Here is a 14,702-nt window from a genome sequence, read left to right on the forward strand (position 1 = left end):
GCAAAGAGCCTATGGCTTTGCCATCAGCTGGCAGATGGCAAAGCCTCTTAACGGGGTTAGCCCCGTTAGAAGGCTAACGGCATACTTTTCCGTCAGCCAGCAGATGGCAAAGGCTGCAGGCTCTTTGCCGTCTGCGAGCAGATGGCAAAGTATGCAGGCTCTTTGCCGTGTGCCAGCAGATGGCAAAGGCTGCATGCTTTGCCGTCTGCCAGCACATGGCAAAGAGCTCTGCCATCTGCTGGCAGATGGCAAAGAGCCCAAATAGGCCAGCCCAAATTTTACATGTAGATGACACGTGGCCTCTTTACCATCTGCTAGTAGATGGCAAAGTGACTATATTGCCCCATTTAATTTTGTTTTTTCTTGTATCAATTCATTTTCACAGAAAATCAAACACAAATATATTTATATGACCAATATAGCATATTCAACACATATTACCAATAGTCATGAACACATATATCCAATACATGTTACCAATAGTAGCAAGTTTCATCCGTACATACACATAGTTTCATCAATATTACACAGTTTCATCCATAGGTAGCAAGTTTCACAAGGTCAAAACAAAAACTAAATACAAGCACTCCATCAACCCAAGCTTCCGTGATCTTAAGCAAATCTGTAAAATGGGAAAGAAGAAAGTTAGAAGAAGAAGACTCGAAGAAGATTATTATGATGCAACTAAAATGTGAAGATTATTATGATGTCCGAGTTCAATTTGTTTTCTATCATGTCCTATCATTGTGTTGTTCACTCCAAGGATTAATTCCCGAATATACTCACCTGCAATCTTGGATGCCATATATCATATATCCGGTTACAGTTTTTTACATCTTTGGATAGCAGAATAAATTGGTCCCATTATTAATGAACTGGTGAACACTTGATGCAAAGGAGCATGTCATCTATTAGTTTCTCACTGATCGAACTACCACTGTATAGGTCATTATGTTCACATAAAAAAGGAATTGGAAGTTGAGCATGCTCTCATGTGCTCTTTGTTTCTAAATCTCCTAGACTGAGCAGAGGCAGGCACGTGGAGATGATCATGAACCAACACGTTATGGATTCTGATGTCAATGGTGGGGAGTATTTTAGAAAACGTTTTGTTCAAAAGGTGTGCTCAAGTTTAGATGCAGAGAGGTCTGCACCACTGTATTCATAACCATCCGTACATTATGGTGGAGTTGAGGAAAGGAGCATTACCAGGGATGTGATTTTAGCAGCATCTATAGATAAATGGCTGCTACAAAGGGCAGAAGATGCATGCAGTCACCAGCATCAACTTTTGGAGTGTGCGCTACTGGGATCAGTCTCTCCAGCTTCAGGTAAGCTATTCACTCAGCCACTCAGCTATTTATGTCAGATCTAGAAGTATTTTCTATAACACACCATGTGTTAGTTTGATCTGATAAGGTTGAAATACTATGAAGCTCATGGCAATCAATGGATTGATTTTGGGGAGTATAGTTTCTGTAATTACTGTGACAGTATGAAACATATATTGCTATATAATCAAGATTTAATGTACACTATTCAGTATACCTGATATGACTATGATAGAGAGAACATAATATACTGTATTTTATTTGTAATTTTGTATACATCTATCTATCTATCTATATGTATCTATCTATAGCTATACTAATTATATATAGACGCCCAACAAATTACACATTAATCAAAAAATAAGAGCCGTTCTATCTAATCCATGTAATCCTTGGCTGAAATCTTGACCAAGAAAAAATCAGCCAGAAAAAACTTCTTGAACGGTCCACAAATAACAAACTATCTTTTTTTAGAAGACTCGCAGTTTTCACGGCTATAGAAGAAATAGAAGCCGAGTGAGATACTCCCTATCAACAACCGTGAAGATAAGTTAGAAAAAAAACATGAAAGGATATACAAAAGCGCTTAAAAGGAGAAGAAGCCGAAAGAGATAAGGGTCACAGTCCTTTCATGTACAAGCCAAGGACACCCCAAAAGTATCTACCTTCTCCACGTCTCTTTCTCTCTCCTTTAAGAAAACAACCTGAAGCAACAACGGGCCATGTAATCTCCATGGTCTCCTTAGCCCCAGGAACAAATCATGTTGCTCTCAAATTGTGCAAGCAAGTTCGGGCGTCGATCCGATGTGCTCAAGGAGTGTATTGCATCACAATTGTTTTGTTAAGGTTTGTTTTCTCATCTACATGAGGTTTGTTTTCTCATAATCTTTTGTTCTGAATTTCTTTCTTCCCTTGAATCTACCAAGACTTTGGATCGGGTTCAATTTGTTTTCTATACTATCATGTGATAGTGTTCTTCTTTCCAAGGATTAAATCCCGAATATTTTCACCTACAACATATGGATATCTAATCGAGATCATCAGGTCAGATCTGGTGAGCTTATAAATTAAACCTGGTGTCTAGACAAGCAACATCACAAGAAGGAGCATCCTTTCAGTTGTCAACATCGAGCTGGTCAAGCTACTCCAAATTCAATTTTTGCACCGACAAAATATGTCCAGTAACTTTCTGTGAATCACATGTGACAACAACTATTTTTTTCTGACAACTACAGGTTAAATAGAGCATGACCAGCTGCATCGACTGCTCTTAACTGATTCCTACCTACAGCTCTATAAATAAGCAAGTGTTCATCTGATACCTATTGACTGCAGGTTGGGGATAATTAGCAACATAATATTGATACATAGAAATACTGAGTGAGAGTATGACCAGCTGCATCGAGTGCTCTTCTAATAATTCCGCATCAGCTGCCACTCATCTTGACGCCCACGCCAAGCCTCATATAGATGGTAGGATATCTTCTGTACATAGTAGTTCTTTTGTAACCTGATTGTAATATCATCAATGATGTATCTGTGTAGTCCATATATATGTGAATATGAGACGGGCGAGGTGTGCAATTAGCAGCCCGTTCTTTCTGAGCTATACGAGTTTTTCTTGGTTATCGTATTTCGGCGGTTTCATATTTAGAGAAGTTTATGAAATTACACATCATATGCCTATTTAATAAGGATGTGTTTCACTGGTACCTGTTTTGGCTGATTGAGGTTAATAAGCAACAATATATTGTAAATAAAAATATTGAGCTTTTCCCAATTTGTGGCGCCTAAGTTTTATTTTGGCAGTTTCATATTACAAAATGTTATGAAACTAAATAGCATAGAATTCCTGCAAAAAAAAGAAACCGTGCTTTTTGATAAATAATAAGATGTCTGCAAATGGTTTCGCATCTTGAAGTGATGCTATGAGAACTTTGAAATATATGATAAATTTTTACTAACAATATCAATGATAAATATATGGTTGTTTTTGTAAGTTGCATTGCTTAAAGATTTTTCGAAAGCAATACCTGAATCTGGCTTTTGTATAGTTCTTTTTGTTTTACCTTTTTTATGGATTAACTTAGCACATATACTGTATTTATTTTCAAACTCTCAAAGAATTTGTTGAGGAAGATGATTCCTCTACATAGTCTATATAGGTGAACTATGAACCCTTTGGTTCTTTACACCGGCGTGAGTATATGATGCAGAGAATAAAGTGCTTTCCATTTGACCTGTTGATTAGTAGCGTACACGTTGCACTAGAAAATCATAATTTAGAAAAGGTTCATTCTTAGGATCTGTTGGTTAGGACATCACGTATTGCTATATATGGATTAAATGCCCAAAAAATCCAATTCTTATGGTAAAATATAGTAGAAAGACTAGCCCATGCATCGCACGGGTTTGACGACTAGTAGTGTTAACCACTGTATGCAGTAACTGAATTTCAAATCCACAGCACAGCAATGGAAATCAGCAATTAGCAATCGGCAATCGTAAACAGGCCGTGACGGAGCTCACCTCGAGCGCTTCGACAGTGAGGAGCAGGACAATGATCTTCTCGGAGAACCTCTGGCGCTCCTCGTGGTCGTGCGAGAGGTGGCGCCTGTAGGAGAGGTTGTAGAAGAGGGACCGGAGCTCCTTGAGCTTGGCCTTGGCGACGGCGAGATCGCGCAGGCAGCTGAGCACCTGGGAGCGGTGGGCGAGGTGCGCCCTGTAGTTCATCTGGATGAGCAGCGCGGCATCCTGCGGCGACAACTCCTTGGCCTTCCCCTTGCCGTTCCCCATGGCAAAGGCTGCATCATCAGAAAGAGAGACAAATGTCAGGCGGTCGGTACACATATGACAGTAGTGCATTGCAAGGGAGCAGAATCCTCAAGCTGATATCATTCAGAGCAGAGTTCAGTTAATCTGTAGCCAGTACTAAGCACATATCTAGAGTGTGGACACTAGCATCCTCTAAAATTCCAAATTTTCTCTCAAATCCAGCGAGAGGTAACTTGGTTCTATTGGAAATTCTACTGGAAATCACACATTTCGTTCAGATCGGGCCACAGAACCCAAACCCCCACAAAAATCTCATCTTTTGTGCTGAGTACCGTACCTTGCGAATGGCGTCGCAGCCGGCAGTATTGTCCTCGGGGATCTCCTCGATCTGGACGCACGTCCTCGCCGGCTTCTTCTTCTTCTTGTCAACCTCCTTGTCCTTGGTGGAGGCCTTGATCTTCTTGGGCTTCTCCGGCCCGCACTCCTCGACCTCTAGCTCATCCTCGTCGTCGTCGGAGGCGGTGAAGTCCTCCTCCCAGGTGTAGGCATGCGACCATGGCTCGAACGAGCCTTTGCCCTTGATCTCGGTGCCCCACTTGGTCTTGGTCTTGCCTCCGGCGCCGCCCTTGGACTTGGCCTCCCACCTCCACTTGCGGTCGAATCCGTCGTCGTTGGGGAGGTGAGCTCTGCCTCCCACTTGAGCGCCCGGCCCCCGCCGCGTGGCTTCTCCTCCGCCGTCCACTTGACCTTCCGGCCGCCGGGCTCCGTTGCCGCGTAGGTGTACTTGTAGCGCGCCGGTTGCAGGGCGGCCGCGCGGGCCGTGAGCTCGAGCGCGGCGACGCGGTCGGTGAGGTCGTGCAGGAGGAAGGCGTGTGGGGAGGGGATGGGGGGCGGGGCGAAGAAGGGGTCGGTGGGGAGGTAGAGGTCGAGGAGGTCGGGGTGGTGGGGGAAGGCGAAGCGGGATGGGTATGGGGGTGGGAGGAAGGGGCGCAGGAGGCGGAGAGGGAGGAGGTAGGTGGTGGTGTGTGGATGAGATGCGAACGTCTTTTTTTACCTGGATGGGTGGGGAGAGAGGGAGGGGATAACCCCACAGTTTTTTTTACCTGGAAAAAAGTAACCCCATCTCTTTGCCATCTGCCAGCAGATGGCAAAGAATCTTTGCCGTCTGCTGGCAGATGGCAAAGAGGTGGGGCTGGTACGCCGTTACATGCTTGACGGCCATAGGATTTGCCAACCTCTTTGCCATCTGCTGGCAGATGGCAAAGATTATTTGCCATCCACTAGCAGATGGCAAAGAATTGGCTGATGGCAACCATGTTCTTTGCCGTCTGTCAGTTCTTTGCCATCTGTTTTTTATAAGCAGATGGCAAAGACGTTCTTTGCCATCAGCTGGCAGATGGCAAAGAGCTGGCTGATGGCAAATTCCCTATTTCCAGTAGTGTTAGGAAATTTGTATGTGCCATCTCTAATTTTCAAAATAAATTTCCTTTTGTGTGCCCGTACATCTCATGAAACGGTAGGGGGTAACTGATATTTTCCATGCTAGATGTGTTATTCTCAAGACGAGTGTTTATTCACTTGTCATTGCATGAGAGTACGACAAAGTTATTAGGGATGCCCAGTCCCGAAATGAAAAATGAATTTACTTTATGTTGTCAAATAATAAATTCCTTGGAAAGTGTTGGTATGGACGGCACCCATGGATGCAGTTAGCCGTGGAATGTGAAACTATGGTAGAAAAAGGAATAAACTTTATTTTCTGTTTGGGAACCGCCTATGATATATCTAGCATGGAAAGTATTGGGAACTGCTCAATCATTTTCATTGACAGGAAAAGCATGCCACCCAAAATGTTTTATCTCTATATTTTTCCGCTTTGATCTCTGGCACCTCTACAAATCCCTACTTCCCTCTGCGAAGGGCGTTTCTTTTTTTACTTTATGAAATTTTAATTTTTATTTAACTCTCCATCTTCTCTTATAAAGCACCAACTAAGGGGCACTATGATCGTACTTGAGCATTGGGTGTAGCTAATATGTGAGTGTGTCTCATGAATGGATCAATGATTGAGTATAATGGGCTAGGGATAGCTTGCTTTAGAGTTGATATTTTGAAAGACATGGTTGCTTGTTGATATGCTTGAGTATTGAAATCTTCTTATCAAAACTAGACAATTGCCTTGAATCATATAAAAGTCCAAATGTCCATGATACAAAAGAAAATAATATGTGATGAACATGATAGGCAGCATTCCACATCAAAAATTCTTTTTTTATCATTTACCTACTCGAGGACGAGCATGAATTAAGCTTGGGGATGCTGATACGTCTCCAACATATCTATAATTTTTCATTGTTCCATGCTGTTATATTATCATTCTTGGGTGTTTTACAATCATTTTATAGAAACTTTATATCATTTTTTGGAACTAAGCTATTGACATAGTGCCCAGTGCCAGTTGTTGTTTTTTGCTTGTTTTTTACTTCATAGAAAATCAATACCAAACAGAGTCCAAATGAGTGAAACCTTTTGGAGATTTTTTCTGGACCAAAAGACACACGATGGGCCAAAAGAAGTACCAGAGGGGGGCTCCGAGGGGAGCACAACCCACCTGGGCGCGCCTGGGGGCCCAGGCGTGCCCTGGTGGGTTGTGCCCACCTCAGCCGCCTCCCTCACATGCTCTTTGCTCTATAAATACCCCGAAAATCCAAAAACCCTAGGGAGTCGACGAAACACAATTCCAACCGCCGCAAGTTCCAGAAACACCAGACCCAATCTAGACACCATCTTGGAGGGGTTCATCATCCTCATTGGTGTCTCTCCGATGATGCGTGAGTAGTCTAGTAGAGACCTTCGGGTCCGTAGTTAATAGTCAGATGACTTCCTCTCTCTCTTTTGATTCTCAATACAATGGTCTCTTGGAGATCTATTTGATGTAACTCTTTTTGTGGCGTGTTTGTTGGGATCCGATGAACTTTGAGTTTATGATTAGATATATTTTATCCATGAAAGTTATTTGAGTTTTGATCTCTTATATGCATGATTGCTTATAGCCTCTTATTTCTTCTTTGAATCTTTGGTTTAGTTAGGCCAACTAGATCGATTTTTCTTGCCATGGGAAGAGGTTCTTTGTGATGGGTTTGATCTTACGGTGATCAATCCCAGTGACAGAAGGGGACATGACACATATGTATCATTGCTATTAAGGATAACATGATGGGCTCTATTCCTACATGATTAGATCTTGTCTAAATCATGTCATCGTTTTTATTGCATTACTCTGTTTCTCCATGAATTTAATACACTAGATGCATGCTGGATAGCGGTTGATGTGTGGAGTAATAGTAGTAGATGTAGGCAGGAGTCGGTCCACTAATCTTGGACGTGATGCCTATATATTGATCATTCCCTGGATATCGTCATAATTATTTGAAGTTATATCAATTGACCAACAGTAATTTGTTTACCCGCTATGCTATTTTTCTTGAGAGAAGCCACTAGTGAAATCTACGGCCCCCGGGTCTATTCTTTATCATATTTGCTTTGAGATCTATCTTTGTTCACTTTTATTTTTAGATATATTATTCCAAAAACCCAAAAATACCTTGCTGCACTTTTTATTTGCATATTTTATGTTGCTTTTATTCAAGATCTATTTATCCAATCTATCACAATTTTATCTCGTCAACTTGCTAATTTCCTACGCCTTCACTTGCAAAGAGGGATTGACAACCCCTCATAAGCGTCGGGTTGCAAGTATTTGTTCTTTGTGTGCAGGTACCATTTACATAGTGTTGCTTGGTTCTCCTACTAGATTGATACCTTGGTTTCATAACTGAGGAAAATACCTATCGTAGTTGTGCTGCATCACCCCTTCCTTGATAACCCACAAGTTAGGGGATCGCAACAGTTTTCGATAAGTAAGAGTGTCGAACCCAATGAGGAGCTAAAGGTAGAACAAATATTCCCTCAAGTTCTATCGACCACCGATACAACTCTGCGCACGCTTGACGTTCGCTTTACCTAGAACAAGTATGAAACTAGAAGTACTTTGAGGTGTTGTTGGATAGGTTTGCAAGATAATAAAGAGCAAGTAAATAAAAGGTAGGGGCTGTTTAGATAAAGAAACAATAAAGTAAATATAGCGAGTGTGGAAAAGTGGTGGTAGGAGTTGCGAAATTGTCCCTAAGCAATTGACTACTTTACTAGACCGATAGCAAGTATTATGTGGGAGAGGCCACTGCTAGCATGTCATCCCTGACTTGGAATTCTATGCACTTATGATTGGAACTATTAGCAAGCATCCGCAACTACTAATGTTCATTAAGGTAAAACCCAACCATAGCATTAAGATATATTGGTCCCCCTTCAATCCCGTATGCATCAATTTCTATGCTAGGTTGAAGCTTCTGTCACTCTTGCCCTCCAATACATAGTCCTATCAACATACAACTAATCCTATGGTGTGATCCACGCGCGCGCTCATATGATGGGCACCAAAGGACAGCAACATAACCACAAGCAAATTAAATCAATCATAGCAATTCATCAACCACCGATAGGACAACGAAAATCTACTCAGACATCATAGGATGGCAACACATCATTGGATAATAATATGAAGCATAAAGCACCATATTCAAGTAAAGGGTACAGCGGGTTGCGGGAGAGTGGACCGCTGTAGATAGAGGGGGGAAGGTGATGGAGATGTTGGTGAAGATGGCGGAGGTGTTGGTGAAGATCGCGGTGATGATGATGATGGCCACGGCGGCATTCCGGCGCCATCGGAGGAGAGGGGGAGAGGAGCCCCCTTCTACCTCTTCTTCCTTGACCTCCTCCCTAGATGGGAGAAGGGTTTCCCCTCTGGTCCTTGGCCTCCATGGCATGGGAGGGGCGAGAGCCCTTCCGAGATTGGATCTATCTCTCTGTTTCTCTCTGGTTCTGCGTTCTGTTCAGGCTATGTTTCACCGTTTCGTATATATATGGAGATCCGTAACTCCGATTGGCCTGAAACCTTCGCCGTGATTTTATTCCGAATATTAGCTTTCTTGCGGCAAAAGAAGAGCGTCAACCGCCTTACGGTGGGCTCACGAGGGTAGGGGCGCGCCCTAGGGGGGCGCCCCCTGCCTCGTGACCACCTCGGGCACTGGTTCGCGTTGATTTTCCTTCCGAATTTTCCATATTTTCCAAAAATAAGCTCCGTCCGTTTTTATCCCGTTTGGACTCCGTTTGATAGGGATATTCTGCGAAACCCAAAACATGCAACAGACAGGAACTGGCACTGGGCACTAGATCAATATGTTAGTCCCAAAAATAATATAAAAAGTTGCCAAAAATTATATGAAAGTTGAATAATATTGGCATGGAACAATCAAAAATTATAGATACGACGGAGTTGTATCATTCCTCTTTGGGGAAATATCGACGTAGTTCAAGCCACATCTTGGCACACACGATAAACCATTATCCACTCCTAGCTAATTAAGCATGGCATGAGTAACTATAATCTCTAATTGTAATTGCAAACATGTTTCATTCATAATGGGTTGAATCAAGAATGATGAGCTAATCATATTTACAAAAACAAAATAGGTCGAGTTCATACCAACTTTTCTCCACCTCAATCATTTCTCAAATATCGTCATTATTGCCTTTCACTTGCATAACTGAACAATGTGAATAATAATAAGAGTGCACGTGCATTGGACTAAGAGCTAATCTGCAAACATTTATTCAAAGGAGAAACAATGTAATATGGGCTCTTTGTTAGATCAACAATAATGCATATGAGAGCCACTCAACATTTTCATTGTGGTCTTATCCTTACGACCCAAAGAAAAATAAAAGAATTTCAAAGAAACACACTGAAATATTTTTGGAGTTTTTGTTTTTCTAAAGAAAGTAGAACAACAATGAGAAAAACTATTTACACGGGAAAGCTCCCAACATGCAAAATAAGAACGAGAAATATTTTTGTATTTTCTTTTAATACTACAACTAATTAAACTAGAAAGAAAAACTAAAAAGAAGCGAGAAATATTTTTTTGGATTTGATCAAAGTTTTTCAAACACACAAGAAGAAAGCAAGAAAAATAAACTAACATGGATTATACAATGAAAAAGGATGAACAGGGACTATTGGAGCGAATGTGTGAACATGAATGCAATGTCGGTGAGAGATACATACTCCCAAGCTTAGGATTTTGGCCTAAGTTGATCTAGGGCAACGGCAGACCTGGATAATATCCGGTGTTGTAGCTGGGGTTGTACCCGATTGCAGGTGCTACCGCCTGGCGAGCTGCCTCATGGAGGCGAGCTGTCTCTCTCGCTCTCTCATATTCGTCTGCCTCCTCCCTATAAGTATAAAATATCTCTGTTTTGTCTGAAACTCAAAGAAGGTAGGAGAAGGAAGGGTAACATAGATGACCCGACGTCTGTCAAAAATTAGTATGTACTGGAGAGGTAACTCGCTCCTCTCAAGAAACTGGGAATGTTCCATAGCATCATAATCAAGAAAAGCAGGTGGTAGTTGAGCATAATTTTCTCTTATGGGAACACCAAGATATGTAGCTAAACGAGTGGCATAAATTCCACCAAAGAAATCTCCATCTTTAGCATTATTATGTAATCAGCATGCAATGGTAGCCCCCAAATTAAATTGTTTATCGCTCATCACTGCACTCTTAAAAATGCTAAGACCAGGAGTGCAAAGATGGCTATGGTCATGTTTACCATTAATTCATATACCAATGAAGAGAGCAAAATAATGTAATGCGGGAAAATGAATGCTCCCTATAGTTGCTTGTGTTATGGTTCTGGTTTCATCCACAGTAATGCTAGCAAGGAAATCAACACATTCAAACCTACGAGGTTCAATACATATGCCCCATTGCGGAATCTTGCATGAATCATTAAATTATTCAAGGTCAATGCTAAATGATTTATCATATAGATCAAATAAAATAGAATGTGTGTATTGCGATGGACAGAATACTTAAATCTCCGCACAAAGGAATCGGTAAGGTTGTAGTACTGCAAACACTTATCTGACACAAACTCCGCCAGGTCGGCGTTGCGCACGTACATATGAAATTCTTCTTTGAAACCTGCACGACTCATGAAGTGATCCGACAACCACTCGCAAGGTTGCACTTGAGCCTCCCACGGCGGTTCAAGGTCTAACTCCGGTATAGCGGGCCTTGCGTATTTCTTCTTCGAGGAACCATCTCGGAACATATTCCTAAACATTTTCTCCCTCTGAAAAATTTCTAAAAATTTTAGTGACTCAAAATAAAAGCGAACCAAACTCAACAAGATTGATAGCAACTACTCCTATAAGTGTCTAGAGGCTATATCATGCAACAAAACTACTTAGGAGCATATAAATTTGACATGCAAGCTCAAGAACATGGTCACCACAACAACAATTTTTTTGCAATATATAAAGCACTAGAACAAAAACTAATTGGACCATTGGAGGAGTCACATACCAAAGAACAATCTCCCAGAACAGTTTCAGAAACGGAGCTCCGATCAAGGAGAACAAAAATGGCAGCAAGATGAGCAAGAACACGGGTTTGAGCATTGGTGTGATTTTTTCTGGAGGAAGACGAAGTGGATGGGTGGCTGGAATAAGTGACACTACTGGAATTAGCTTATTTGCCGTCTACCAATTCTTTGCCGTCTGCTGGTTGACGACAAAGAAGGTCTTTGTCGTCCGCTTACAGAAAACGGACGGCAAAGAACTGGCCGATGGCAAAGAATGTCTTTGCCATAAGCCATTTCTTTGCCATCTGCTAGCGGACGGCAAAGAATCTTTGTCGTCAGCTGGCGGACGACAAAGAGAGAGGTGGGCCCCACTAACAAGCTGCTTAGAAAAAACCTAACAGACCCCCTCTTTGCCTTCTTCTAGCAGACGACAAAGAGCAAAAAAGTGAATGACAAAGGAGGGCGGACGGTAAAGAGTTGACCTAACTAACGACCGAGCTCCACCCCGCCCCTCTTTCTCTCTCTTTGTTTCTGTACTCTCTCCTCGACGACCACCGCCACCCGCCACCGCCCCTTGCCCCTCCACTCGCCCACCCACCGCCCCTCGCCCGTCACCCCGACCACCCGCCGCCCCCTTGCCCCACCACCCCACCACCCGCCGCCACCCCTTGCCCCGTAGCCCTCGCCCCGTCGCCTTGCACCCCTCCCCTGCGGCGTCGCGACCTCCACCACACCCCCGCCGCCCCTTCCACTCCGGCCAGTCGTGCCGAGGCTGTCCAGCCACCCCGCCCCCTCCCCTCCCCTGCGTCGCCGTCCCCGCCCCGTCCCGCCCCCTCCACCGGGCCGCCGCCTCCTCTAGCGGCCGCCCTCCCATCCACCGGTCGCCCCGTGCCTCCTCCACCGGCGATCCCCTACAGGTGAGTTCTTCCCCCTTTTTTTAGTTTAGTTTCTTTTAGTTTAGTTTCTGTTTTTGTTATAGTTATAGTTATAGTTATAGTTATAGTTATAGTTATAGTTATAGTTTAGTTTTAGTTTTAGTTTAGTTTAGTTTTAGTTTAATTTATTTTAGTTTATTTTATATTAGTTTTATTTTTCATTTAGAAGAAGAAGAGTAGAAGGAGGTGGAGGAGGAGGAGGGAGGAAGAGGAGGAGGGAGAAGAAGAAAGAACAAGAAGAATGTCGTGGAATTGTCATGGCAGATGTCCTCGTGAAAGGACTTAGTCGCGGAGCCATCGCTACGGGTTAGCTTGAAGGGGTTAAACCGGACAAGGGGACACGGGAGTTTATACTAGTTCGGCCCCTTCGATGAAGGTAAAAGCCTATGTCTAGTTGTGATTGGTATTGCTAGGGTTTCGAAGGCCTGGGAGCGAATCCGCTTTGTCTGGCTCTCGAGTTGTTGTTCTTTCTTGAATCGCCACCGGGTCACCCCTTTATATACTCAGGAGGACCCCGGCCGGTCTACAGAGTCCCGAGGCTAGCTCATACAAGTGTCCGCCTCGGTCTCCTCTTTCCTATCTTATAATATTAGTTTATACAATCATGGCGGTTTACTACCATGGGCCCTAAATCGCCTACGGGCTCTGGGCCTCTAAGCCTTATCCGTAAAGCGCCATCTTCTGGGTTTCCTTGGGCTTCAGCATAGGTGAGGTTGAACCGGCCCCTCCTGGGCGGTTTACCCTTAATGGTTATATCCTCAACACCAGGCCCCAGATTGATTTGAACCTGTTCATGTCAATCTTCAATCTTTAGAAAAAACTACTTGACTTTCTGACAATTCTCATAAACTGCCATATTGTCTTCTCCCTGTGAACTTTGGTGAACCGCCATGATGTCATCCTCTGACACCGCAGTAAATCATTGTGACGTCATCCCTGTATAAAAAGATTTATGAAGATTCCTTTCTCTTTAATTAATTCCCGAAGATCGAGGAGACATCTACATCCTTTTTTGCCGCTCCCGACTCCTCGATTTTCGCGGCTCCTATTTTATTCCACTTCCCTTATAAATAAGACTGGGGTGCCTTCCATTTCCCCCCTTTCCTATTCACATCGTCTTCCTCCTCGTGACCCGAAGACCTCAAGCATCGCCGCCGCCGCGTCGTTGATCTTCCAGCCTACACCAACAAGGCCGCTACATCACCCTGTTCGTACCAGATCTCTTAAGATACTCCGCCGCTGCGTGTCTCTGGTAAATACTCCTTCCCTTTACTTGTTAAATCTGCATTAGGGTTTCGAAGTTTCTTTGGTGTTCGTCAGTGTTCATCAGCACTTCCTCTGCTTTTCCTTTAGCATCGTACTGAATCTAGCTAGGCCTGATAGTTTCCCCTTGCGGCTGGATCTGTAGCTTTAATCTGCTGTACTACAGCATCTTACTGTTCCTATATAAATCCGTATCTGAACCTTCTCTGTTCTGTTTAACACCATTGTAAAGCTCAGAAAAATTTGTCTTTTGAACAACGGTAGATCCAAAATTATATCACCATCTTATGAAACTTGTTTCCGCAACACTTAACAAATTTTCAGATTGGGTTCTGCCTCCAATGGGCGGTTTATCCTTTAGTATTGATAATCCTTCGTATGTCATTAGCCCTCTCTTAAACTGCCATCTAGACTTTAAATAGCAATGCCTGGTTCACTTCATACGTATACCTTGAATTGCCGGTTTAACATTTGACAAACACATATGAACCGCCAATCGTAAACCGTCCATTTTCCTTTTACAGACTTTGTAAGATGACGAAGCAATTTTCTGCTTGCAACTGGGTTCCATCTCGGATCACAGAAACGCAAATCAATGAATATGTCACCACAGGCACTTTAGCTTCAAAAAATGTCCTCCATTGGCGAGTTCCTGGCCCTGAGTGCCCTCCTGAGCCTCAAGATGGAGAAGTGATTGTGTTCATGCAACATTTAGCTCGAGGTTTCAGTCCTCCCGGATCAAAAAATTTCCGGGATGTTCTTGCTAGGTTCCAACTTCATCCTCAAGATATTGGACCAAATTCTGTGTCCAAAAATATGTGATTTCCAAGTATTCTGCGAGGTTTACCTGCAAGAAGAACCAACTGTCGACCTCTTTCAAGATCTCTTTCACTTAAACCGCCGGACTGAA

General features: G+C 43.1%; 1 pseudogene; it reads right to left on the reverse strand.

Annotated features, from left to right (window-relative positions):
• Positions 1 to 376: 376 nt before the first annotated feature.
• Positions 377 to 5,352, reverse strand: LOC125546711 (annotated as a pseudogene).
• Between the last annotated feature and the right edge of the window lie 9,350 nt (positions 5,353 to 14,702).

Source organism: Triticum urartu, chromosome 3 (genome assembly GCF_003073215.2).
Source record: "Triticum urartu cultivar G1812 chromosome 3, Tu2.1, whole genome shotgun sequence".
NCBI lineage: Eukaryota > Viridiplantae > Streptophyta > Magnoliopsida > Poales > Poaceae > Triticum > Triticum urartu.